The following is a 25,031-nucleotide window of genomic DNA, read 5'->3' as shown; positions in this document are numbered from 1 at the left end:
ATGCACATATAAATTTAAATGGGTGGAATCAGCCCCGGTGAATTAATTTGAGGACAAATAAGAGTATGTCTCCTTCTCTCCTCCCCCCCCCACCCCTAGTAGTACACCAGCTGTCATTTTTTGATGAGGAGTGTGTGTGGATTGGGGAGGGGACCGGGATTTATTTTTGAAACATAACTTCGTGCCTGATTCATTGCGGTTAGTGTCACCAAACTACAGGCGAATGCGAGTTAGTGTGGCCATTAACATTCTTAAATTCTAGAACCTGTCAGGAGGCAGATAAGGTAGGGCAGGATCCGCACACCTCCCCAACCTCAATACTTGGGATGTTTGCAATATGTTTCTATTTTCGTCACACCTATGTGTGGCTATCCATCTGGTCTTAATCAATCAGTATCATCCCGGAGCTTTGCTGTTCTCCCCAGCTGAAATAATACACTCCTTCCATCGCAGGCTTCTGCCTGAAGGAGGGTCACTTCTCATGATTCCCCAGCCAAGGCACATTAACAAGGCTTACATATTTGTAAACATAGGTAAACCCAGGAGGGGAAGATGGGATGGAACATTTTGAAAGATGAATATTTTATGAATAAACCACTGTGATGTTTATTTAGCGATATTACATAGCAAAATTTGATGAAGTACCGGAGGTAAATTTGTTTTAGTGAAAGGGGAAGGGAGGGTACCCTCAGACGTGCAGAGACAAAGATAAGTGATGCAGGAATGAATGATCTGATGTGCCACCCCTATTTAAGCCAAGGAAGCTTGTTTATAAAATATGTCCCTCCAAGTGCAGGGAAAGTGGGTGGCGAATCCTGTAAACGGTGCCATTTATTTATTTAGATTGCACATCAGGAGATAAAACAAATGAAAATTCCAACTTGTTAATAATTTACATTTAAGTGGAAAATTCTTCCATGCTGTTAAGATACCTCCAAGACCTGACACTGTAAAGGCAAATAATTTACATTCTTTGTGCACAGACAACTCGGCTCATTTTCAAAAGGGAAAAAAAAGTAGAGTGGGGATAAAAATGTGTGTTCAAGATACATTTACTGTTTTCATCCTTCTGCGTTTGCTGTCTCCCCACCCCCCACCCCCCGAAATAGATTCGAACTTCTTTTTTGAACTTCGCCTCATCGTTCTTCAGGTGTTCCTTGTACACAATCCGCACAACCTAGGAGGTTCGCAATGTGAGAAGGAAGCTTTTCTTTTCAACACTATTACTTCCCACACCAATAGCTTATGCAAAGAAAGTTTTTTTCCCCCTCTCTGGGGTGGGGGAAGAAGCCTGAATAAAAAATAAATAAAAAAGAGGAGTGTGCATAACAATAAATACCTCTGTTCTGGGGCTTTTGTTCTTTTTTTTATGTCAGGGGACTTTTTAGCTGCGCTGCCTGGGTTACTGCTCTGGAAGGTTAGGAGATCTCTTGTTGAAGGAGGTTTGTGATTGAAGGTCCTCTGACACAACCTTTTGTTGGCCTGAGGTGTTTGATCCTCTTTCCCTTTTCTTCTTCTTCTTTTAAAAAACCCAACCCCATCCCTTTAAAAATGGATAACCAGCACTTCTTTTACTTATTGTCTGCTATTGGAGAGAGTTTACTGGGGGGGGGGGTGCTGTAGAAGTTTAACTAGTTAACCCTTTGCTTACTAATAGGTTTCAGACACATCACACTTAAAAAACAAAACAAAAAAGTATTTGGAATATTTTCGTAGCTTTGCCAGGTATGCAAATCCTCTTTCCTGCAAAGTCATGTGCCCTGCATACCCCTGGACTTTAGGTTTCAACTGTGCTCTTGTAAAAAGGTTTGTTCCCACATCTCACTGACCCTACGCTGAGATAATTTAGAAACCCAATACAAGTGCCAAAACCTGCATGTTAGAAATTGGCTATCCTAAAGCACATTGATCACTGATATTGTGCCTGCTGGCATGTTTCCTAAGCTTACCTTCCATTAAGACATGAAGGAATTCTCAGGAGCACAAGCTGATCTGCAGCAGTTTCCTTGCACTGGAAAGGGGGACTCCAGCAACAATGGGAGTTACTTTTCAGAACTAAGTGTAAAAATCCAAAACTAAGAAAGAAGAGCATCTTAAAATAAAAAATACCAGTGTGTTTGCTTCCTAGGAGCTTTGTGAATCAAGGCTAGAATATCTCCACCTCCCAAAACCCACTGAAGAGACACAACCCAGGCTGTAGGCAAGGAAAGCAGCTTAAATGGATTATTTAACAAAAAGCAACTTATGGCTTCCAGATAGTGACCTACATTCGGCATACAAAGATGATGTTTTATGGTGGTGATAGGGTTAATAACCTAACATCATTCATGTAGTGTTTTTTTGAAAATTGAATTTTACTGCTACAAAGTAAATGTAACAGCCCTCTAGAGACAATATTACAGGCACTTTATTGTTTGCTAAGCTGATGTCATCTTTCTACAGACTGACTTTAAAACAAAGGCAGAACATTTATTACAAATATCACTGTGTGAAAGGAAATCTACTGAAATACTGTTTAGAAGGTGAACTGATAAAAAAAAATAATTGTACTCAAGATTGGCTTTGATCATCTGCAGAGTTATGCTGGCTGGATCATTCTCATGTGATTCCCCACCCCCCAAAAAAATCCTCCATATTTTCTATATTGGATTTGCAGTCACTAATTTTCTTAATATTTTTCATCTCTGAGCATGGGTTTTAATCAATAACTGTTTTTTTAAAATTCCTTTAAAACTTTCTGTGTATTTCATGGGAGGATCTGATAGATGAATGATTTTTAATCCACCATTTTAATGCAGAGAGATAAATGCTGCTTATTAGCTTTAATGAAAGCACTTATCCAACACAATTTTTAACCCTCCACTGTTAAAAAAAATGTGCGCATCCCAATATTGCATTATAGTTCCATACCCCACACAAATGTGAGAAGACTAAAGGTATATATTTGGGCTTAGTTTTTTCATAATTTACTGATGCCTAGGGGCAAGCTAATAAAAATGGCAGAACATCTGAACTCTTTAGAAGCCAAATTCCCTATTAACTTCTATGAGACTGGAGGGCTCAGCACTTCAGAAGATTCAGTAGTTTTTGTCAAGCTAGATTACATCATTTTAGGAACTTGATTTGAAACACTCAACTTTGGGCAGGGGAAAGGGAAGAGATGTGATGGGGACACACTAAAGCAGATCCTTGCTTTCAGCTACCAGACAGCTTCATTAGTCTCTTTCCTTGCACTTTTAAATATTACCCAAGCAAACTATCTTATTTTATTTTTAAAAGGCAAATGATGTGCTATGTTCTTTTTGTTTCTAACCCCCAAGATTTCTATTAATGTTGTCAGATGCCAGGGGTGGAACGGCAAAAAAATCAAAGAACTTTTTGATATTTTTTTTGGAATGGCTAGAAAATGTTCATCTCTGTTGATTCTTCACATGAAGCAGAAAGCTAAAGGAAGAAAGCAGACGACTAGCAGCTCTGCGTAGCTCTGGGAAAAGGGTGAACATACAGGTGAAAATGAAGGGTGGCATATAGGTGAGGAAGAGTAAATAGAGTAGAAAAATTGTCAATATGTGCTATGAGTCAAAGGAGCTCGTTTGATGGCTTTGTGGGTGAAGCATGTATTCCAAAAGCGGACTTTTACCTGCACTACTAAGCAGAGGTTTATAATCACGACTTCTTGTTAAATATGTAATGCTGACGGGCAGTGCCTGTCTAAATCACTGGGATTAAAACTGGCAATTGGACTGTAACAGTTCGTTTTCAATGTGCTCAGAGCAAAGTTTTCCAGTTGCCAACAATTACCCAAGCAAGTTTGACTTCTTTCGCTTAATGCTCATATGTTCTGATATTTGAATATTATTTTGCACATCAAGCAAATCTACTTCTGGCATAAAGCAAGATTTTGCTGTGCCTTGTCTCAGTCATGTCAACTGTCCCCATGCCTTCATACATGCTCAGTTGTTATGTTCGGAACCAGGTTCTCTTTGGAAAAGAAAAGCTTTACAATTCAGTTATGACAGATCTCTTTTCCATGAGCAATCAAAATTGCATGCCAACTCAGGTTAAAGATTTTGGTCTATAGACTGCAACACCTAGGAAGTCCTCCAATTATTTTAGATACTCACAGAACTATTCCTCCTACTGGTGACACAGCAGCCTATCTGGGAGCTTGTCAATTGTTCTAGTACTAGATTAAGGAAATGGGCCTACAATCATATACATTGGTGACTACCATTCCACTATCATCTCCTGAGCTGATGGGAGTCCAACATCTGGAGGGACCCATATTGGCAGTCACACTTACTTGGGCATAAGCCTCATTGAACTCAGTGTTATGTACATCTGAGTAGATGTGCATAAGATTGCGCTATAAATGTGACATTCTCTCCCCACCCCCATCCACAGTCCTTCGTCATCTTCCTTGCCCTTCATCTAAAAGCTAGCTCAAATTATCCCTTTAGGGCCTTGGTTTTTTTGTCATTATGGGTTAATGGGTGGGGTGGTGAGATTCATGGCAAATAATGGCTCCATTTCAGTACTGTACTTGTTTCCTCCAGTTCCTCAGAAGGGCCTTTGTTTAGAACGCATCGCATTCTTACTTGTACACTGTTTAATTTGAAGAAATTCTAATGAGAGCTTCTCTGATCAGGAATCCGAACAAGAGATTTAATTTGCTCTGCAAATCTCTGTGCGTGTGTTCAGTCAACTTGTGCAAATTCAACCAAGGGTCCAAAAAAAAAAAAAAAAAAGGCAAGTAGATTTGAAAATAAGACTTTTAAAAAACGGTTGACTGATTTGACCCGAAGAGGAAGTGACGGTGCTGTGAACCTGAATTTCTGGGCAGAAGTTGACACAGATCACCTCAGCTTAGTCTCACCTCCATCACCTGGTTGTATGCTTGGAACAGATGCAGTTCATTCTGATAAAGGCATGTTCCACAGAGCATAACTCAAAAGGGAGACACAGCCAGTCAGGATTCCTGAATGAGTATGTGTGTGTGATTCACATATTTGCAAACATGTGTTTGCCACATTCGCACTCTACATTTTCAGTTGCACACTTTAAGCATCTCTGAGGGAAAGTAATTAGTGTGGGAAGTAGCCCAATAAGACCTGACATAAAGAAACGCAACGATGTTCCAGATCTTGAGCTATGTTGTCAAAGACCTAATGCAAAGACTGTTTCTAGCTTCCAATGGGCTTTGGAGTCACACAGTCTCATCTTCAGGAGTCAGTACCAGTGGCGTAGCGTGGGTTGTCAGCACCCGGGGCAAGGCAAGTAATTTGTGCCCCCTAACCCATGGATTTTAGCAGGGGGCAGAGAGCTGCGAGTGCAAGTGCCCCCCCCAGATGTTGCGCCCGGTGCGGGCAGCCCCCCTGCACCCCTACGTTACGCCACTGGTCAGTACACTTACAAGCTCACCTTTTCTGAGAGGCAATTTGATGTGGGTGAAGTTGGCCTGATTCATATAACTTTTTCTGACTGCTTTACTAAATGACAGTATGAGAGCCGGTGCCAGCACCAAGAGCCTCTTTTAGGGCTTATCCACACTCCCTCTTGTTTCCCTGGGGAAAATGCTCTTTAGTGCTCAATCGGAGCAAATGGCAACTCGGGGTTCCCCCAGATTGACATTTGTTCTGATCTATCGCTGAAGAGTAGGTCTTGCCTTATAAAGGAGCGGGGCAAGGGGAAAACCACTCAGGCCCATGCTTAGAAAGTATGGGTCCAGCACAACATGGCTCTAACCATGCTTGCTAGGCACGGCACAAATGGGAGGATGGACAAGCTCTTAGGCTCAGTTGGTATACGTGTCTGCATCCATTAGCATCAGTAGTGAATCTGTGTTTGAGTTACCACTTACTTCAAATTTAACAGATGCCACAGCGACCTTATAGAGAAGGGGTTACCAAACTGTGGACTGTGGACCACCAGTGGTCTGTGAACTTCATTCAGGTGGCCTGAGGGGTGTTTGTAAAGGGGGAGCAGAGGCGGGGAACGGTGGGTGCAGCATGTTAAGTATTCGTATTGATTTTTAATTGTGTTTTTATTGCTTCTTTCATTTCTCATATTGCCCCTTATTATTTATTGTTGCATTTTATGTTGGAATTCAAACGGCAACGCTATAAAATGCAATGTAAGAAATAAAAGAAGCAATAAAAACCAATTAAAAATAATACAGAATCTAGCACACCACATTACAACAGGCAGAAAAAAACAATAAGTGGTCCATCAAGACCAGGGGTCAGCAACATTTTTCAGCCGTGGGCCCATCCACCATCCCTCAGACCATGTGGTGGACTGGGCTATATTTTTTGGGGGGGATGAATGAATACCTATGCCCCACAAATAACCCAGAGATGCATTTTAAATAAAAGCACACATTCTACTCATGTAAAAACACACTGATTCCCAGACCGTCCATGGGTCGGATTGAGAAGGTGATTGGGCCGCATCCGGCCCACGGGCCTTAGGTTGCCTACCCCTGATCAAGACCATCAGCCATTTTCAAGTGATCTGTAGCAGGGTGTGAAGTTCGGGGACCACAAACATTTTTATTTATTATTTTTATTTCTATGCTATCCTTTGTCCAAACAGATCATAATAAAGAATCCATAAGCTACAGCAAAAAAATTGTAAAATCAGAATCAAAACATTATGTACAATAAACAGCTTAATAATTCTGTAGCATTCTGATGTCTGACATGGCCCCCATTAATACTCAGACTGACTGAGTAAAAGTGCCTCCAGCTGATGCTGAAAGATTGCCAATGATGGGGATGATTGAACTGCCAAAGGGAGGCAGTTCCACAGTCAGGGAGCCACTGCAGAGAAAGCCCTGTCCTAAGTAATTGCAAAACATACCTGTAGCAAAAGGTAGGACCCCAACAAGGCACAGGCCTGTACATATTGGAAAAAGCACTCTTTCATGTATTTCAATCCTGAGCCTTTGTGTGCTTTAAATACTAGTTTCAAAACATTAAATCCGGCCCTGTAATATATAGTAACCCAATGCAGTTTGAAACTATAAGCAACTGAGCACATGCTTTTTTTTTGCCTCAGATGTTTTTTCTTCTTTTTGTTATCAGGAACTTAAAGAAATAAACAGCCACCGCACAGAGAAAACTTAATAGTTGCAAGGAATATGGCTAACAGTCTTGACAAAATTTGTTTGAAACAGAGAGGTTCAGGCCAGGTCCTGGGCATTCTTGAATATTCGATGTGCTAAATGCCAGATCCAAAAAAAAATCTTTCTAAGTTGTAATAAGGTTGTTTGAAGTGTGGATCAGATTCTCTAACCTACAAGAGGCAAATATGCACCCCCCCCCTTTTTAAACCAGATGAAATGTTAGAACAGTGTGCTGTGTGAAGCACTGCCCATTTTTCTGCACAATTTTAGTTACAATCGAATTCACAGAGGCTTTAAGAGGGAGGAAAAACAACAACAATGGGTATAATCACACACTGGAACCTAAGAATTAGGTTTTGATGAAGCGTGATGGAAGAACCAAAATCTTGAGGAATGCTTTCCAAATAACCAGAGAAAAATAAACCGTTCCTTATGTCAGTCTTGTTAGAGAGGGATTAAGAAACTGGCAATTATTTTGGCGACCTTAATTGTTGCTCTGCAGGAAAATATGTAATTAGAGCACGTTCGCAGGCCCGCACACCTGCAGCACATCCTACAGTATAATGTCAGCTTTCAGTGCTTGCCCGTGCCAGGTTCTATCACAACCAGTCACAGTGATGCTCTGAGAACATTTCGGACTCATGTAATGTGGCTTCTGTGTATGAAAGAAGCAGGCATTTACACTGGCATACAATGGAGGGCATTACTGTAACACTGGTTTCATTCTTTTCCAAACGCCTACCTTCAACGCCGCTCTGGTTTACTCAGTTTGAGGTTTTATTGTTACGGTATAATAGTCCTGTACATTTCTGAAATTCCCTTATTATACAGCTTATTAATACAGCACTGGCTTGATTATCAGGCGACAGTTGTGAAGGGGAAGATTCAGCGTGCGAGCGAAGTCAGAAGCTGGACGAATGCTAAATAAGAATAATTGTGTTCAGGGCATTCTGAGTGTATAGAAGTGTGCAGATACCAACAAGTGTGTATTCAGAGAGAGGACACACACACACAAACACACACACACACTACAGACACATTTGTGTCACAACAGACCTAAAACATAGGGACTTTTTGTGAGGGTTTTTGTTGTTGTTGTTGTTTTGCTGCAGTTTTGCTGCAGTTTGAAAGGTTCTGTGCACCACCATCTCACGAAACTTTCCAGTTTTGCTCCACCTCTTCCCCTCCTTTATTACCTTTAATTTTAAAACTTGGGAGGTTTGGAACGCTAGGGTTTCTTTTTCTTGGAATAAAAATGGGGGGAGCACAGTAGAGGGAATAACTGTCTTACAGCTAAATTCAGTAAGCTGGCATGCTGATAGTTAACAGACTTCTTCCCCTAAGGGAGATACACTGTATTTTGCTATCTGACATGTTGTCATATATAAAGAAATCAATTGGTAATTAAATGATGCACCTTGTGAAGATGACAAAAGGCATTTGGTTGCGAAAAGAGAACTGGGTTGTGAGGGGTTTGTAATGAAGGCCTAATGACTATTCATAAGAGATTTTCAGTCCGTTGATCCACTTGACTGGAAAGTTCTGCCCTGGAGAGTTAGTGCTGTCAGTTTCTCTCACCTCAGAAAGCCGCCGCAATCGACGGTGTAGAGTATGAGCGAGAAATTATCTAGTTTTTGCTTCAGGCCTGTCTTAGGTCACATGCAGAAGGCACACATCTGGCTTCCTGTAGGTGCAACCTCAGGACATAAACTTTGACTAATTTTTAAACTATAAATATGTAAGACTGACACTGAATAAGTTACCTTTTATTCACATTTTCACATATTTTTTGGCACATCAAAGGAAGATACCATTTTGGCCTTCCTATGCTACTCATATTTCAGTAATTGCAATATATTTCCTTCATGTGACAAAGCGTTTTGCATAGGGAGTTTCCATTTCTGTCACTGGACCTTTCTTCCTTTTGTTTCCTTCTGTAGAGTCAACTGACCAGGTAGAAGTAATTTTTTTACAGTTACCTTGAGACTCAACAAATAGTAGTGTTAGGAGGAATTACTGATCTGCCTAGTTTCTCTTGAGTAGCTTACTTTCATTTTGGGGGTTTATCGGGTCACTAGTACAGAAGCTGGCAGTAGGAGAACCACCAGTAAGCTGTTCCTTTAAGGGTCTTCTCTGATCCATCTCCTCTTCAGTCAAAAGTATATTTTTAGATGGTCAGATTTCAAACAACAGTTCCCAGCATTCTTTGGTGGAAGCCATGGGCCTTAAATGTAAGGTGTGGATGTGACCTCACAGCACTGCAATTCCTGAGGCAAATCCTACAGCCTACCTATGAGTGAATGCCACGAAACCCTTAGCAAACAGCAAGGCAGTGACATAAAGGCCACTACATGGTCTTGCTTGGAACTTAGCCACTCAGGCCTCATCGCCCCTACTCTGTCTTCAGTGTATCACTTCAGTGGGGATTCACACGATGGATTACTAATTCATTAAAAGAATATTCCACTACATTGACAACTAGCGTGTCAGAGAGATGGGTGCTTTAGAAGATGCTAGGTTGGTATGTGGTGACGTAGTGTAGTGCTGATACAGGATTTACCACCTAGTGTGAACACGGCCTAGGATAAGGTGGAACTGGTGTACTGACTAGAAGATGAAGCACAAAAAAATCCTGCTAATTATAATCCTTTAGCAAAAGATCACAAAAAACTAAAGGAAGTGTTTACAAGTGACCAGGCACTGATGATTACTTCGTAGGACTTGGTATAACGACAGTATTCATTGACTCTGTACATATTTGCTTTTAAAAAGCAACTCTCTGGCTTATCTTGTCAACTCACCTTATCAAAGGCAACTTCATTCATCTCCCCCTCCCCATGGGTACTTGAGACTAGAATAACATTTGCAGATTAGAAGCCTCTTCACACAGCCATTGGCTATCTGGGAGATGCAGGAAAATGCACTCGAAAATTCAGGGATCTTGGTATGCTTAGAATTTTGAAGCCAGCTGATTTTGGTTGTGTGAATCAGCCACGAGGCATCCCAAGCATTGCTCCAAACACGCATGGCATGAGAAAACAATATGGCAAACCTCAGAGGTTTCCATCTGCCAACAGTGGGATCAGCTGAGTAATTCAATACATTATGCAATATTGCAGAAGGCATTGATGGTGTTCCCTCCTTGTGTGTTGTGGTTACTGAATTTTACCGATGTGTTTGCTGGAGCTGACAAAGTGAACCAACTGAATGGACAAATGCCAAAAAAACAATTATGTTTATTAATGTGCATTGATTACTTGTTTAGGATATAAGAGAAAATTTAAAAAAATGCATTAGTATTTAAAGCTTTTTATAGCTGGGCTAATGATTGCTTGTAATATAGTGTTTAGTAAAGGCCATTCTATGATACCTATAAGTCTCAGCTTTGTTGTCAAATTAGTTGACTTTTATTTACAGGGTTGTCACTATTAGTATAAATCTTTATTTCTTTAAATGATATCCTGTCTTGGGGCAGGAGTTACCTATTTTCAGTCACATTGAATAATATAAATCAGTGCCAGTATACCTGTTGATTCAATAGGATTGTTTCACATGAAAAGTATTATGGTTGCCAGATTCAGGCTTTTAGGTATATACAGCAAATACATCAAAATGTGGCCTAGCCATCATAACAGATTGGAAGTCAAGGGTTAAACCTGACTTCTCTCATGTTAACAGTTAGGAGAGGACTTGTCTAAAATGTCCTACATTATTGTCTGTAAAGAGACTGCAGTAGTATCTCTGTGGCAGCTTATATGTGAAGGGAATTTGATCTGGTGCATGTAAATGTGTGTTTCTGAGCATCCTGGCTAGGAAGTAAAGCCCCTTGAATTTGGTAAGTCTTCTGCATACATTTGTTTTGGTAAGACCTTGCTACTTCTATGCTTAAAGTCTCTAATGCTCCAGTAACTCCAGATTAGACTGCTGTCGTGTACTTTATTTGGGGCTGTCCTTGAAGACAGTCCAGAAGCTTTATTCATTTCAGAATATAGCTGCCAGGGTTCTGACTGAAGCAAGTCTTTCATATCATATCACATTGATCTTGCAACAGGTATATTGGTTGCCAGTTTGCTTCCGGGATCATTTCAAGATCATGGTTTTTACTTTTAAATGGCATGAAACAAAAATATCCCAAGGTCCTGCATGTGCAAAACTATTTTTTTTCTCCACCGCCAAAAATATTGTGTACAAATACAGGGGTGCTGTCCCCCCCCACCCCATCCCACCCGCCATCTGTGACACCCAAAATTTCAAAGCTTTCCAAGAGACATATTCCTGACACAATCTCTGCTTACTTTTAGCCAGTAGCAAAGACAGTAGCCCTATTGGGCATTTGGTCTCCTTATGTATAAGCAAACATATGAGGAGAAATGAGGCCATGGTGCAGAATCCATGGTGCAGAAGGCCTTTCCAATATATCATCTGTACCCAGCTGAGAACCCTCCATGAGTTTAAGGACAAAAGTCTAGAGCTGATTCTACTTGTGCGGACTGTCTGTGTGATTAAAAAGGGTTTTGAGGTGATTGGACCTCTGAACAGGGCTAAAGCTATTCCACTTTCATTTCAAGTTATTCCTTTTTGTTTTATTCTGTGGCTGTCTTTTTGATTCATTTCAGTTTAGCCCATTTTGTTTGGTATGACTGTAATGGTCGTTTTATTATTGTTGCATCTTGTATTTATTCTCTCTCTCTCTCTCTCTCTCACACACACACACACACACACACACACATATATAGCTGAGGTGTACAATTTGTTAAGAAAAATAAATAAAGTAAAAATATGCTTATTTCTGTTAACCCCATGAGCCGGCTCCCTCCCTAGTCCCAACAATGGAGGAGGAATTAGCAAAATTTAATTCATGAAACAGGATCTATTGAAGTATGAACCCCAACACACGACACCCTTTTTTGTGGGTGCTACTTACACATTTGTTTTAGCGCTAACATGTCAAGTCGCACTGCAGGAATCTCTTGTTTGAGCAGGTATTAGGCTGTCTTGCTATTCTTATTCAGGATTCCATTTCAGCCTGGTCAGGACTTATTAGAAGGAAAAGGTCAAGTAGTCCAGATCTCACATCATGTCCCCTGTCCAGCCCCACACAGATGAAACAGCACGCCCAAAGGGTTCCCTTTGAGGGACAATGTAAAGCCCATCTCAGTAACTTATCTGACATAAATCAAATGTAGCTCTATCAGCATGTGGCTTAAGTATGTCTGGGTTCTACTCCAAAGCTGCTAAATAATTTCTAAAAGTATTTACTTTAAGCCTGTGCAAGGTGTCTGCATCAATGTAAGAAAAGGGCAGCAATGTAAGAAAAGTAACGGAAGTTGCCAAGTCATGAAACAGTGGTCATGTTGTCAGCCTTATGATGATAACATGACATCTAGCAACACTAGGCTTTAGGGTTAGAACACCGGATTGGAACCTGAACTATGTGTAGCATAACGTTGCTGTACTTGGTCCTCTCTCTCTCTCTCTCTCTCTCTCTCTCTCTCTCTCTCTCTCTCTCTCTCATATTTTATTCTCATCCTTTCCCCCCTTTCCCTTTGGTTACATATCTTAACAAGAAGGCTTTGCATTTTAACACAGAATAACATAGCTGTTATCATTTTTTAAATTTAGATTTATTTCCCACCAAGGGTGGCTTACAATAATTTTAAAATACAATATCAAAACAGTTTTTAAAAAATTAAAGTCAAGGGAACGGGGTGAGTCCTAAAAAATATCTCTCTCAGGTGTTGCAGGCCAGGATATTTACCAGGAATATCTTTAAAAAATAATAATAAATATGCCACTATATTTTAAATTCTGAGAAAGGGCAGTGTTGGTTATGCATTCATCATTTATCTCCAGCTTTGGATTTGTATTCCCCAATAATGCACCTTGACTGATTTCAAATCAGCACCTGTTTCCCTAGTGCGATTTCCGAATGCGGCCCCTCAGAAAAAGCTACGCTAACTTCGCCAGCTTTCAAAAAGCCACACTTTAGAAAACTACACTAATGGAATACCCCTGTATAAAGTTATTTCCACGGTGGCCATCCCTATTGAAAGTAATGGGGCCTGACAGTTCCTTAGTTAAAAATCATACAGAAGGGTCACTTTTCCTTAAATTATCTATTGAATGCCAGCTGTTCGCAACTTCAGCTGCCTCGCTCGGTTTCCGCTGCTTAAAATGTCTCCAGCTTTCGCGCAACGTTTGTCTCGGAAGATGTCACTGAAAAAGTTTGTGGATAGTAACACCTCGGTGGAAGTAACTCGCTGCAAATGCACTTTGCATTTGTCCTTGCCTGTAGTGGCTGAGCGAGGCGGTGGTGACAGCAGGGTGTCTGTGTGGCGAGGAGGGGGGAGGAGGACTAAAGTCTGGAGAATGTTCAGGTTATTCATGCTGCCTGTTGCTGCACTTGAGTTATATCATAATTTCCCATTTGCTGCACAACTTTATTCTATTTTTATGCTCCGGAGTGATGGGGCTTTAAGTACTCACAATTGATACTTCCGTGGTGTGAGCCCTATCAGAGGCCACCTCTGATAGATAAAGCTCTCTTTTTCTCTCTCTTTTTTGCTGGAGAGGGGGGAATGGGGTCACAGTCAAGGGCCTTCCTTTTCTCTGCTCTATTAAAGCTATAGCCATTCTGGAGCCTCTCTCTCTCTCTCTCTTTCTCTCTTTCCCCTTCCCTTTCATGAAAGGAAACTACACTCAGATCATGCTTATTTCACTATCAAAGCTCCCACACTCAAATGTTTCTTATTACTGGCCAAAATGAGCAATGGTCATCTTTGGATCATAATTAGAAGCCTTACTCTTCTTTAAAAAAAAAATCAACACACATACAGAAGGCCGTAAGATGAAACATCACACATCGTTTCCTGATTTTTTAAAAAATAAAAAAATGAAAAGTAACTAATTTCCATGGTTCCCGTGGTATTTAAATAAACCTGCCACCCTTATTTCCATAGATTAATGAACAGCAAAAAGATATATGGCAAAGGTTTACGCTCACACTCCTTCCTGCCTTATTGGGGGCATTCTCTTTAATTATAATGTAAGTGTGATTTAGTAGTTATTTTTGTAACCTGGCAGAGATACTGCCTCTGCAGACTTTGATTTTAGCAAATACCACTACACCAGTGTAACAACCGGTGACCTGTGCTAGCTATACTTCATAGCAATTAGAGAGCCCAGTTGCTGCAGAAACTCGATACATTTGGAATATCGATGTTTATTGTGAATTTATTTTAAAACATAACGGGCTGAGATGCACTCCGCAGCAGCTGGACAGCATCACATATTCATTGCACTCCCCCCCTTCAACTCCCGCAACCCCCCACCCCACCCCCAGCCTGGTTTCCCCCCCCCCGGCTCTCTATTATGTGATCTTTCAGGGGGCTTGTCGCACGCATTAATATGCAACTGTTCTGTTTTCTTTCAGAGGGCTTGTAAACTCTTTAAGCAGCAGAACACAGTTTCCAATTGTTGCAGTGCTGAGTGGGTGGATAGGAGCCGGGGCTGCCGCCTTGTCCAGTTGTAGATAGAATAAAACTGACAATGATGCAATGGAGCTGGCATCTAGACAACTCCGGGGAATGAATGGTGTTGCTCCAGCAATCCCTCCGGTGGCCGTAGGTCTTGGAATAAGCTAGAACGAGAAGGGTGGGTGAAAACCGATATGCACTATTACTACATGTATAAAACCTAACACTGGGGCCATAGCACAGGTGGGGGGTTCCTGTTTATTGATTTTTATTACTTGCTCAGAACATACGCCTAATGCTTTTATACTTCGGGAGCCCCGGGAGTGCTCACCTCAGGTAATAAACCTTTCTGTACTTCGCTGTAGTAGTTTGCCGTTTACACGGGGGCCAATGTTCTTTCTTCTTCTTGCCTGCACAGAGCCTTGCGTGCTTCTCTCTCTTTCTCTAGTTCTCTTTTGTAGCAGACAGCTCAAAGGAGGAGAGGAAATAACTCGCAGTGCAAACATTTATTCTGAATTTGAAACACTGTCCATTCCCTGGCTTAGGGAGATGGTCCCTTATTTCTAATTACTCACATTTCCAAGAAAATTAGTCACACAAACTTATGCTATGTGTTGTCTCCGAGGTTGAAAGCAAATTAGGTTTCCAATAAGACAGTACATCAAAGAAAGTAGCATGTTCTTGATGCAGATGACTTTTTTTTTTAAAGAATTATGGTTGGACATTTTTGGCAGACAGATTGTCTTTTACTCCATCAAAATGACAGTTTCTTTTGTAACTGCTACATTCATAATTAGAAGGAGAGAAGCAATCTGCCTGATTTAATATACTAAAGAAGTTTAGCGTCTTATGCTGGTAATTTCATTATTTAAAAATATGAATTAATTGTCTTAAAATAATATTGTTAGAAGTATAACTAGTAGGATTATGGAGCTAATTCTTTTTTAATCAACGCTTCCTATTAATACACTCCAGACTCTCTCTCATATATATATATATATGTGTGTGTGTGTGTGTGTGTGTGTGTGTGTATATATATATGAGAAAGTTTTCTGTCAGGTGTGCAGCTGTGTGATTCAGAGGAGAACACAGGATAAAACTGAATAGGAGAATCCTGGGTGGGGAATAAAATCACCCAAATGCAGTAAATCATCATCTAAACAGAACCCCTGAGGGACCTGATCTGAGCTGGGATCCACAAACTATTTAATATTCATGGGGTTTTTTTTAAAAAAAAATGCATATAGCAGCTGAATGGGGCAGGGGCTGAACATTATTGGGGAATTTCAGTAGGGGCTAGAGAAGGCATTTTAACTCTTTCTTGCCCTTACCATTGAAGGTACTTGCAACTGGGAGGAAAACCCACATTGGCACCAGTGGGGGCTTTTCTCCTGATGCAAATAGCAACCTCAGAGGAGGGATCGTCCTCACGATTGCAGGATGGGTGGGAAGGCTTACAATCCCCATCCTCAGTGGCTGCAATCTGATATTTCTCAGACCCACCCCACCAGGTGCTATATGCATTTTAAAAACAGCGCACAAAATAAGTGCAGTGGTAGGATGAAGAGGAAATATGGTCCTGGGAGTTAGACAAATCAAGTTCTGGGTAAAAGAGTTTGATATCGGCTGACTTTTCTGTCTTCCTGTCATTCCCGTCTTCATTAACAAATAACTTACTGAACCTTCAACTGCTCCTTTGTAAGGCCAGAAAGATCTGTTCATTGTTTGATCATGGAAGGAGGAAGTGACCTGGTCTGGAAATGGAGCATTTCATGTTTTTCCAGAGCACTGTTAAGAAAAACACAGCGTTAGCCAGGAGCTAGTGTTGCGATGTCCCCACCTTTCTCTGGATACCCTGTCCAGAGTCCCCTGTGACAAATTATCCCCAGATCATACAGAGAGGACCCCCTGGTTTCTCCTGTGACAGTGTGTGATCCCCTTTGAAAGGGACTAGACTCTGATTCTGTGTGGGTTCTCGATGCACTTGAGAAGCCCCAAACCGATATATAATGTAGGCAGACCTCAAAGATATTACTATATATAGTTTGAAATGAAGGTTGGGGAAAACACTGTCATTGTCAGGTATGGGTTTACTATACTGTTTTGTGATTTTTTTCTAAAGCATGTGGGTTAGAGGCAATTTGTAGACAAGTTCATGATGGATCATGCTTTCAATGGCTGGTAGTCAACATAGCGATGTAGTTCAGAGGCAGCAGTATCAGTGCTATTTTTCTAGAAAAAAAAGGTGTCGGAAACTCCCTCGTTCTCTTAGAATGGCAATGGCACCCACCTGAGAGGTGCTGGAACTGAATTCTAGAGAGTTCCGGCTTTTAAAAAGCCCTGGGCAATATGATTCTGAATTCTTGGGGATTGTGTACAAGAGGCTGCTGTTGTGTGCATGCCCTGCTTCCAGAGTGCTTCCAGAAAGTGTTTGGTGACCCACTGTGGGAACAGAATGCTGGACTCGGTGGTCTTTATTCTGTTCCAGCAGAGCTCTTCTTATGTTTATATATTCAATGTTTAGACCCAGGGACACCTTCTGGTGGAGATACACACACACACACACACGTTTAAAGTCTGAAACCATAGCTCACTTTTACTTCTGCATTTCTTATTTCTGGATAAAGCATTAAACTGTCCTTTTTATATGGAGAAGAAATAAAACCTTTCAGCAAGCTGATTTCTATGACTGCAGGGGGCTGTACATATTAGAAAAGCCTTCAGGGCTTTGGATATAGCCTGAACCTTAGCTCACAGGGAACGCTGATGAGGCAACTGCCTCTCTTCTCGAAAAAGGACAGTCAGGGACAACACAGGGCACTAAGATGGACACTCAAAACTAGCACAGGAAAGTTTTTAGGGAGGTTTTTCCCTGTATAGGGAAGTTTTTAATGTTTGATTTTTTTAAAATTAAGTTTTTATATCCATTGGAAGCTGCCCAGAGTGGCTGGAGCAGCCCAGTCAGATGGGCAGAGTACAAATAATAAAATTGGTGTTATCGTTATTAGTAGCAGTAAATCAACTGGACAGAATGTGCAACATGTAATGGCAACTGGTCATCTGCATCCACTGTGCTGATAGAGAACAGCAGAAGCAAAATCCTTTAATGCATGTGAACAATGAGGAATAGATGTGCAAACTGGGTATGTCTCAGGGACAAAATATCTCACAACTGTGTATATGCCATACTATTAAAGCACGTGACGTCTACCCCAAAGAACCTGGGGAACTGTAGTTTGTGAGGGGCACTGGGAATTGCAGCTCTGTGAGGGGAAGTCATGTGCTTCCAATGTGCATTTAATGTATGGAATGTATGCAGGCATAAGAGTCAATCTGTTATTATTGAATGATACCAGTGGCACAATATCAGTAAGTCAATTGACCTGTCTCCAGGCAGTGGCATAGGAATGGGGGTGCGGTGGGTGAGAGCCAACCCAGGTGTCATCACATAGGGGGGTGACAAAATGACAGAAATATGAGTTTATTTTTTAAAAAAGGGGGGGGGGCTCATGAAACTTTTAGTTCAGTCAACAAGGGCAACAAAATGCAGCTGGCCCTGGATGCCACACCACGGGGGCCAGCACTTACCCCGGGGCCTGCAGCATGCCTGCACCATGTGGGGTTTGTGTCTGCCCACCGCTTCAGCCACCCTACAGCTGAAGGGGAGACTGCAGAGAGGCTCCACGCAGCGCACCCTGCCTTGGCTTGCCTCGCCCCCATGGGTGACCCGCTCCGCCCCAGCTGCAGGACGCGCACGCCGCACCGGGCACCCGAGTGGCTAGCTATGCCGCTAGCTCCAGGCACTGAGATTTGGTTCCAACAAGCACCATATGGCATCCTACAAAGGCCAGAGTACACGGTCTTCCTCTTTTTAGGCAAATGGAACATCACCCACCTCTAAAGGATGGATTAACAAGTGTGCTGACGGCCAGGTAGGCAGTCAGTCATCTTGCAACTGCCAGCAGAAAAGCCACTTCATTAAAGTAGCATATGTGGGCTGAGGAAAGGGGGAATCAGAGAGGATTTCCAAGGCCTATTTCTCAGTGTTGTTACTGAGAGGGATTCCCCCCACAGACAGGAGTGGCTGTAGGATTCCCCCTCTATCTCCCGGGCTGAACCTGTGAAGAGATGCTGGCAGAAGGTCAAGCAAGGGTGAGGAGAAGGAAGGAAGGAGGCGAATAGTTACTGTTTTCTCCAAGGCCTCCCAGGAATCAGACTAAAAACTTTTCAGATACATTTCAACTTTTGCACACTGTGTGAGTGCAGGAAAGACACAGCCTAGTTCTTATTCTCAATCCTCTCTTCCCTATTCCTCCTCAGCTAAATATCCAAATTTTGGAAGTTGGTTATTGGGAACAGGGGAGACTATTCCTTTTTGAATTTGATGTTCAGGTTACAGATATCTTGGGTTGTTTCTTCTCAATAGGCAATTCGGTTTACATTTTGTTGCCTCCACTGTGCTAGCCTGTCCTTTTGCTTCCCTCTGTTTTTCTTCTCTCATCCCCTTCCTCCTCCTTACACTTTCCAAAGTTCTCAGGGAATTTATTTGTATGTGTTTTATTTTCACACAAAAAAAGAATTTCAGGGCTGTAAGCTTTGCTCTAAGGCCACTGCAGGGGCTTCAGCTGCAGTCCCACGCTCTTTTACAAGCATGTCATTACAGATCTGCAAGTGAGAAGGCAAATTCTCCCTACGGCATGTATCGAAACCTGACATAAGGCCAATAGGACACTGACTCAGAGGACCATTTTTACCTACATTCTAAGCCTGCAAAATTCCCCCGTGCTGCTGAAAGACTTTTGTCTTGACTACAGCTGATGTCCTGTATTCTAAAACAACCTTCCAAACTTGGGTAGCTCCTTTCACTTCTCATTTGTTTTCAAGCGCTAAGTTATGCCTTATAGGACATATATGTTTCTGTAAACTCAGAAGGCGACTGCTGGCAGCTCACATTTTCACACAGCTTCTTCAGTGACCCCTAACATCTGCCTAACCCCATAGCATATACAAACCAGCTAGGACCCGGGCGAAAGAGTAGAGTGCTATTTTTACTGTGTTTTTATGAAAACAAGTTTGTTATAATACCAGGCCAATCATTTTTCTCAAAGCATTTTTTTTTATTGCTACAGTTTTCTATTGACCGTCTGTGTGGTCACCTTTAATACTTGCGAATTTTGTCTTCTACTGGGAAGCATCCACACTTCGCTCTTTTATTACTTGTTGTTGTTGTCGTTGTCGTTGCCTTCTCCTCCTCCTCAGTGTCTCAGAATTTTGAACTCTTCTTCCTTTGTCTCCAAAAAGGAAATTGCTAAAAGCATTTCCACCTGGATGTTTGAATTATTTAAGTTGCAGGAACCAGACCTTTCCCCTCCTGAGTAGTTGTGTGTTTTAAAGGCTAAAATTGCTTCATCATGCCAAAACAAAAGTATGCATACATTATTTAGTTAAACCTGAGGAAAATACAGACTTTTTCTAGTGATCTTCTTATGGCTAGCTACTTACATTTCAGAATAATTGATGGGATTTGTCTTCCTTCTCTGAAGTAATACTGTGAGTTTTATCTATTCCGTTTTGCAAGATAACTAGCGAAATCTGTCGATTTATCCCGACTGCCCTGTATTTAAACAAAACAAAACAAAATGTTTAGATATAGTAGACTATGTAAGCACTGACATTTCATGGTGGGGGGGACTATACAAATTTTTCCTCTGCAAAGAACAGGTAACATACTGTAGTGAATGTTCCCCATGTCATAGCAAAGGTTGTGTCAGCACTTTCATTATCATCTCTGTTTATGAGGAATTTATAGCTCAACTGTAAAAATACAGAAGGAGCAATTTTTTAAAACCTACTTCCAGCTGACATTTTTTATTAATGCTGGGCCAGAGAGTCATGCTCTCACTCTCACTGAATAGTACCTTTCCTTCTTCAATAAGGTTTGTTAGTTAGTCAGCCTCACTATCGGTCAATGCTTATTTTGAAAAAAAATCTTGCTTTTTGTAAGTTAAGCTACGCTTAAGTATTATCTTAGTAAAGGACTGCGATTCAAACACAGGCATACACACTGTTCTGCCAAGAGACATATGAAAGCGACAGAAATGTTTCCTTATAATGCAGAGTCTTTGGATAGATAATATTTGATACATGAGCTGGATGCGGCCTGTTGTCCGCTGTACAGAAAGTCTTTGGCACCTAGTATAGAAGAACTGCATTTCTGCATGTGTGCTCTAGGTTGATGTAATAGGTTCAGGGAAAATTATTTGCTTACTTCTAAATTATTATGGAGAAACAGTTGCTTCCAAATTTGGGAATGAGGAAACAGGATTAAGGAAATGGTACACCCTCTACTTCTTATCTTAGAATTGCTAAAAGTCACACATGATATTTCCATGTCACGATGACAGGCCACACTTTTATGTAAGCACTAAACAGATATCAGAAATATTTGTCAATGGACTAGTTTGCAGTTAAATATATATGCGGTAGCCATGTTTGGACAATCATTCATGCATCCCCTTTTCAGCATGAGAAATCAGTCCAGGAGGTTTTCAATTAACCATCGTTTTCTGTTTCATCCCAGTCAGGAAAACTATAGTTACCAGCTTCAGAACGAGTCAAGATATTAAACTATGGTTTGAAGTTGGTTTAATATTAGCTTGTTCCAAAATTAGTAACCATATGATACCAGTTTGGGTGAAATGGAAAGCCATGGTTAATTAGAGGCTTCCTAGTTTAATTGTAGGTTGTGTGAAGAGAGAAGGAAAAGCTTTGTATGCAACAGCAAAAAGCAAATTAATATTTCATCTTATTAAACTGAGATGTGATAATCTAAACTGGTTCAGTGGCACATTCAATTTTGCTACCAGGTACAGTAATATGTGCTACAGTTCTGCCGTGTTGATCATGGCCTTTGCAACTTAATATACAAATCATACTTATTGTGCAAAATATTAGTGAGCATATAGGGAAAACTAGGTTTAGAAAACATGTTAAAGAATTTTCCAGGGCAAAGTGGAAATGGAGAGGTCTGATCCCATTCCTAATTGTGAATGCAGAACGAATGGGACAAGTATAATTAAGGAAGCTGGTTACATTTGTTCCTAACATAAGCCATTGAGAGAGGTTGATCTGTGCAAATGGCTGCATTTGCAATGAGCATGCATAGCCTTAAGTTTTACAGTTTGGACTCCAAAAAATTGACATTTGAAAAACAATTAGCCCACAGATTAGACTCCTAACAGTGCATCCAGCAAAGCTCATGAGAGTTCACCAAATAGTCATAGGAGTAGGGGTATGGCGGGAATCCTTTAACTTTTGTTCTCTGTGCCAAAAACTTGCAAACATCTTTGACTAGGCTTGAACTTGTAGTGGATTCAGACAATCACTTCATCCCCCTACTCCCACTATTGCCTCTGACTGAAAAGACTCACCTTGAGATGGAGGCTAAGACTATCACACAGTGATGAAGCCTCTATCATCTATCTATCAATCATCTATCTATCATCTGTCATCTATCTATCTATATTAATGTGCTGAAAACATGAAAGCTTCAGAGTTAATTGTAAATAGCACCACTTTTAAGGCAACCTAGCTATGCAGGGATCAATCACATGATGACTTCAAATGAAACTGCAGTGTTTTAAAAAAAACAGGAAGGAAGGAAGATATATCTATATGAATTCCTGAATGATTGTAAATTATAAGACTGCAACAGCACATTGACTTAAATTTGAATTGCTTGTCACTTTCATAAAAGTGCATCAGTCAATGGCTTATCATCAGAGTCTCCATTCATGCTTATTTTCAAGCTGTACTTTCAGGAATGACCCAACATATATAGCACATGTAGAACATTTTATTGCTTTCCACCTGTGTTTGTTAATTAATCATGATCAGTTTGAGTTTTAATCCTATCTTCCAAATTGTCACCAATTTGAATATGTCATGAACATACTATTTACCTCGACAACATAATATTTAGAACATGAGAACAGTTTTACTAGCTCAAACAAAGGGTCCATCTGCTGTGACATCTTATATAAACTCTGAGATCATGTCTGTCCCTTTAACAGCTTCAAAGCAACAAGATAACTTACATCAGCTGTGCCTCCTGTTGGTTCTTTCACTACTTCATTTCCTGCTTCTCTTTTGCACTCCTCATTTTCTTCACCATACAGTAGTGAATTAGGTATGGGCATAGTCACGATTTTTGTTGTGGGGGGGGGGAACCTAAGTTTGCTATATATTTTTATTGATTTTTATTGATTTGGGAGGGCAGCTGCCCCTCCTTGGCTATGCCCATGCAATTAGGACTTTAGTACAGTAGTGGAGAAACGAGAAATGTACTGTGGCTGTCCCACTTTTCGGTGTGTTATACCTTTAAAGGGGTACACGTAATCTCTGCCAAGTCAATTAATTCCAAACTTAGAGGGCATTTCAGAGCAGGACAGAATGCTGTTGAACCCTGCACAGCTTTCAGCAGTGAAACTCTTGGCAAGAAGATGCATGTGCTGACTATTGTATTTAGTAATCATTGGTATATCTTGGCAGTTCTTCAACTGGGGCAAAGCAAGTAAGGTCTGCTCTATATATGAAGTAGAATGTGGTTTCAGAAGGATCTTTGCAACACAAAGTTGAGGCTCAAGAGTTAAATGCTCCCTTGCATGTAGGAAAGTAGCACGTTCACCACACCCTACATTCCAGCTTCATACCTGCAAGGATTTTTTTTTAAAAAAACCCACCAGCACCATGGGTGAAACAACAACAAAACGGTGTCTGTCATCAGGGGCCTGATGTGGAACAGTCCATTCTACCACCTCATTCTTCTGCACATGTAGACCAGGCCATGCCTACCTCAGTCAAGAAGGAAATAATAAAGGTAACCAATTGATGCCATCAGACCATCAGATCAGTGACACTATGGTACCTGGCAAGAATGCATAACCAAGTAGTTCTATCACCATGAAATAAAGCTGACTCCATCAACTAAGAAGGACCTAACATCCTTACCCCTTTTACTACTATGATGCAGGACCTTGGTATGATTCAGTTGCGCCATACTGTGAACAACACAGCAATCCCTCCAGACCTAAGCCCAGTTCCCAGCAGTGGAGCTGGACCACCACACCAAATAATTGCTCCATAGAACAAAACAGAAAACTGACAGATGACAGGCCAGCTAACTCCCAAGGAAGAGAGAGAGTGGAGGCCTATAGAGACTTATGGTGGCTCCCAAGGGAAGCCCCTTAGGCGTCATTGGCTTCCAACCACGCCACTCAGCATACTTGGGCCTACATATATTATGCTGGATCAGAGGAGGACAGCATCTTCTGTCAAGAGTTGTATTGTTATGTACCCACTTGTGAAGTTCCTGCATTTTTTAAAGGAAGGGATATCAGAATCATAGTCTATGCTATGCCATTAATCTTCCCCTTCCTGTTTTGAATCCAGCTATGCAGATGGGCTCTATTTGAGCTAGGCCTTGGTCCTGTAGACTGTCTCTCTGTGAACAGGAAAACCTTGAGGAAATAGCAATGCTTAGGTAGTACCTGTGACATGGGAATCTCCATACTTTCCTTCCAGAGCTCCTCTACTCTTCAAGGTGAACCCTTGTTCATCTATATCCTTACCATTTTAAGTATTGCTTACAGGCTCAGGACCTCCCTGAAGGCAACAAGTAAATATTGTCAGGATTGGCATCTGATAATAGACAAATATCTTTGCAACATTTTTAGAGTTCTCAATACTTTTATTCAACCTGTCCCGCCAAGCTTGTTTTGATTACGTTTTTATGTACCTCTTGTGTATGCCAAAGAAAGTAGGCCATTTTTTTCTGAACTGGAGAGAGAAAAGCAGGAGTCCTGGAAGGAGTGTTAGTTATTAGGTTCTTCTTTTTAAAAAAGAGAGAGAGCAAGAGAGAGGCTGACATGGGCATTTATTCATTATCAGTCACTTCATTTTTTGTGCTGCAAACTTAAACATGTTGGGTCCTGTAATGTTTATCAAGTTACAGAGGACAAATGCATCATCAGGCAAAATATTTGGTAAGATAAGATTGAGTCTGAAAGACAAAGCATCAACAACCTATGGGGCTGGCGCTTAACTCAAGGCCAATTCACCTGGCAGCATGTTAGTCTAACAAACATGCACCCCACCATGAATATTCACTTTTGTTCGCCTGGATAGAACTTGTGCATGGTAAGGTTTGCTGTATGGCTCAATTCACCATGATTGGCAGCCTTCTTAAATGAGTTGTGCAGATTTTCATCACAAAGTTAGGCCTAGGAATAGTGGAGGTTTGTGCTCGTGGAGAACTGGCTTTGCCACTTCCCAACATGCCACTCAGACCAAAGAGACCAAAACGTTTGCACCAACTGCAAAACAAGCTCTGTCCGGGGTCTTGTGAATGGCAGCAGAGGAGAAATAAAGCA

General features: G+C 41.1%; 1 protein-coding gene and 1 long non-coding RNA gene across 11 annotated transcripts in view; both read left to right on the top strand.

Moving 5' to 3' along the window:
- Positions 1 to 25,031, top strand: part of ZEB2 (zinc finger E-box binding homeobox 2) — a 164,750-nt gene that overhangs the window by 58,315 nt on the left and 81,404 nt on the right. The window lies entirely within an intron of this gene.
- Positions 1,787 to 6,630, top strand: LOC310833862. The gene is made up of 2 exons (XR_014558970.1): positions 1,787 to 5,232; positions 5,405 to 6,630. It is a non-coding gene; the product is annotated as an uncharacterized lncRNA (long non-coding RNA).

The sequence above is a fragment of the Podarcis gaigeae genome (genome assembly GCF_964106915.1).
Source record: "Podarcis gaigeae genome assembly, chromosome: 1".
Taxonomy (NCBI): domain Eukaryota; kingdom Metazoa; phylum Chordata; class Lepidosauria; order Squamata; family Lacertidae; genus Podarcis; species Podarcis gaigeae.
The sequence above is the reverse complement of the archived record's forward strand: the minus strand, read 5'-3'. Positions and strand labels throughout refer to the sequence as shown.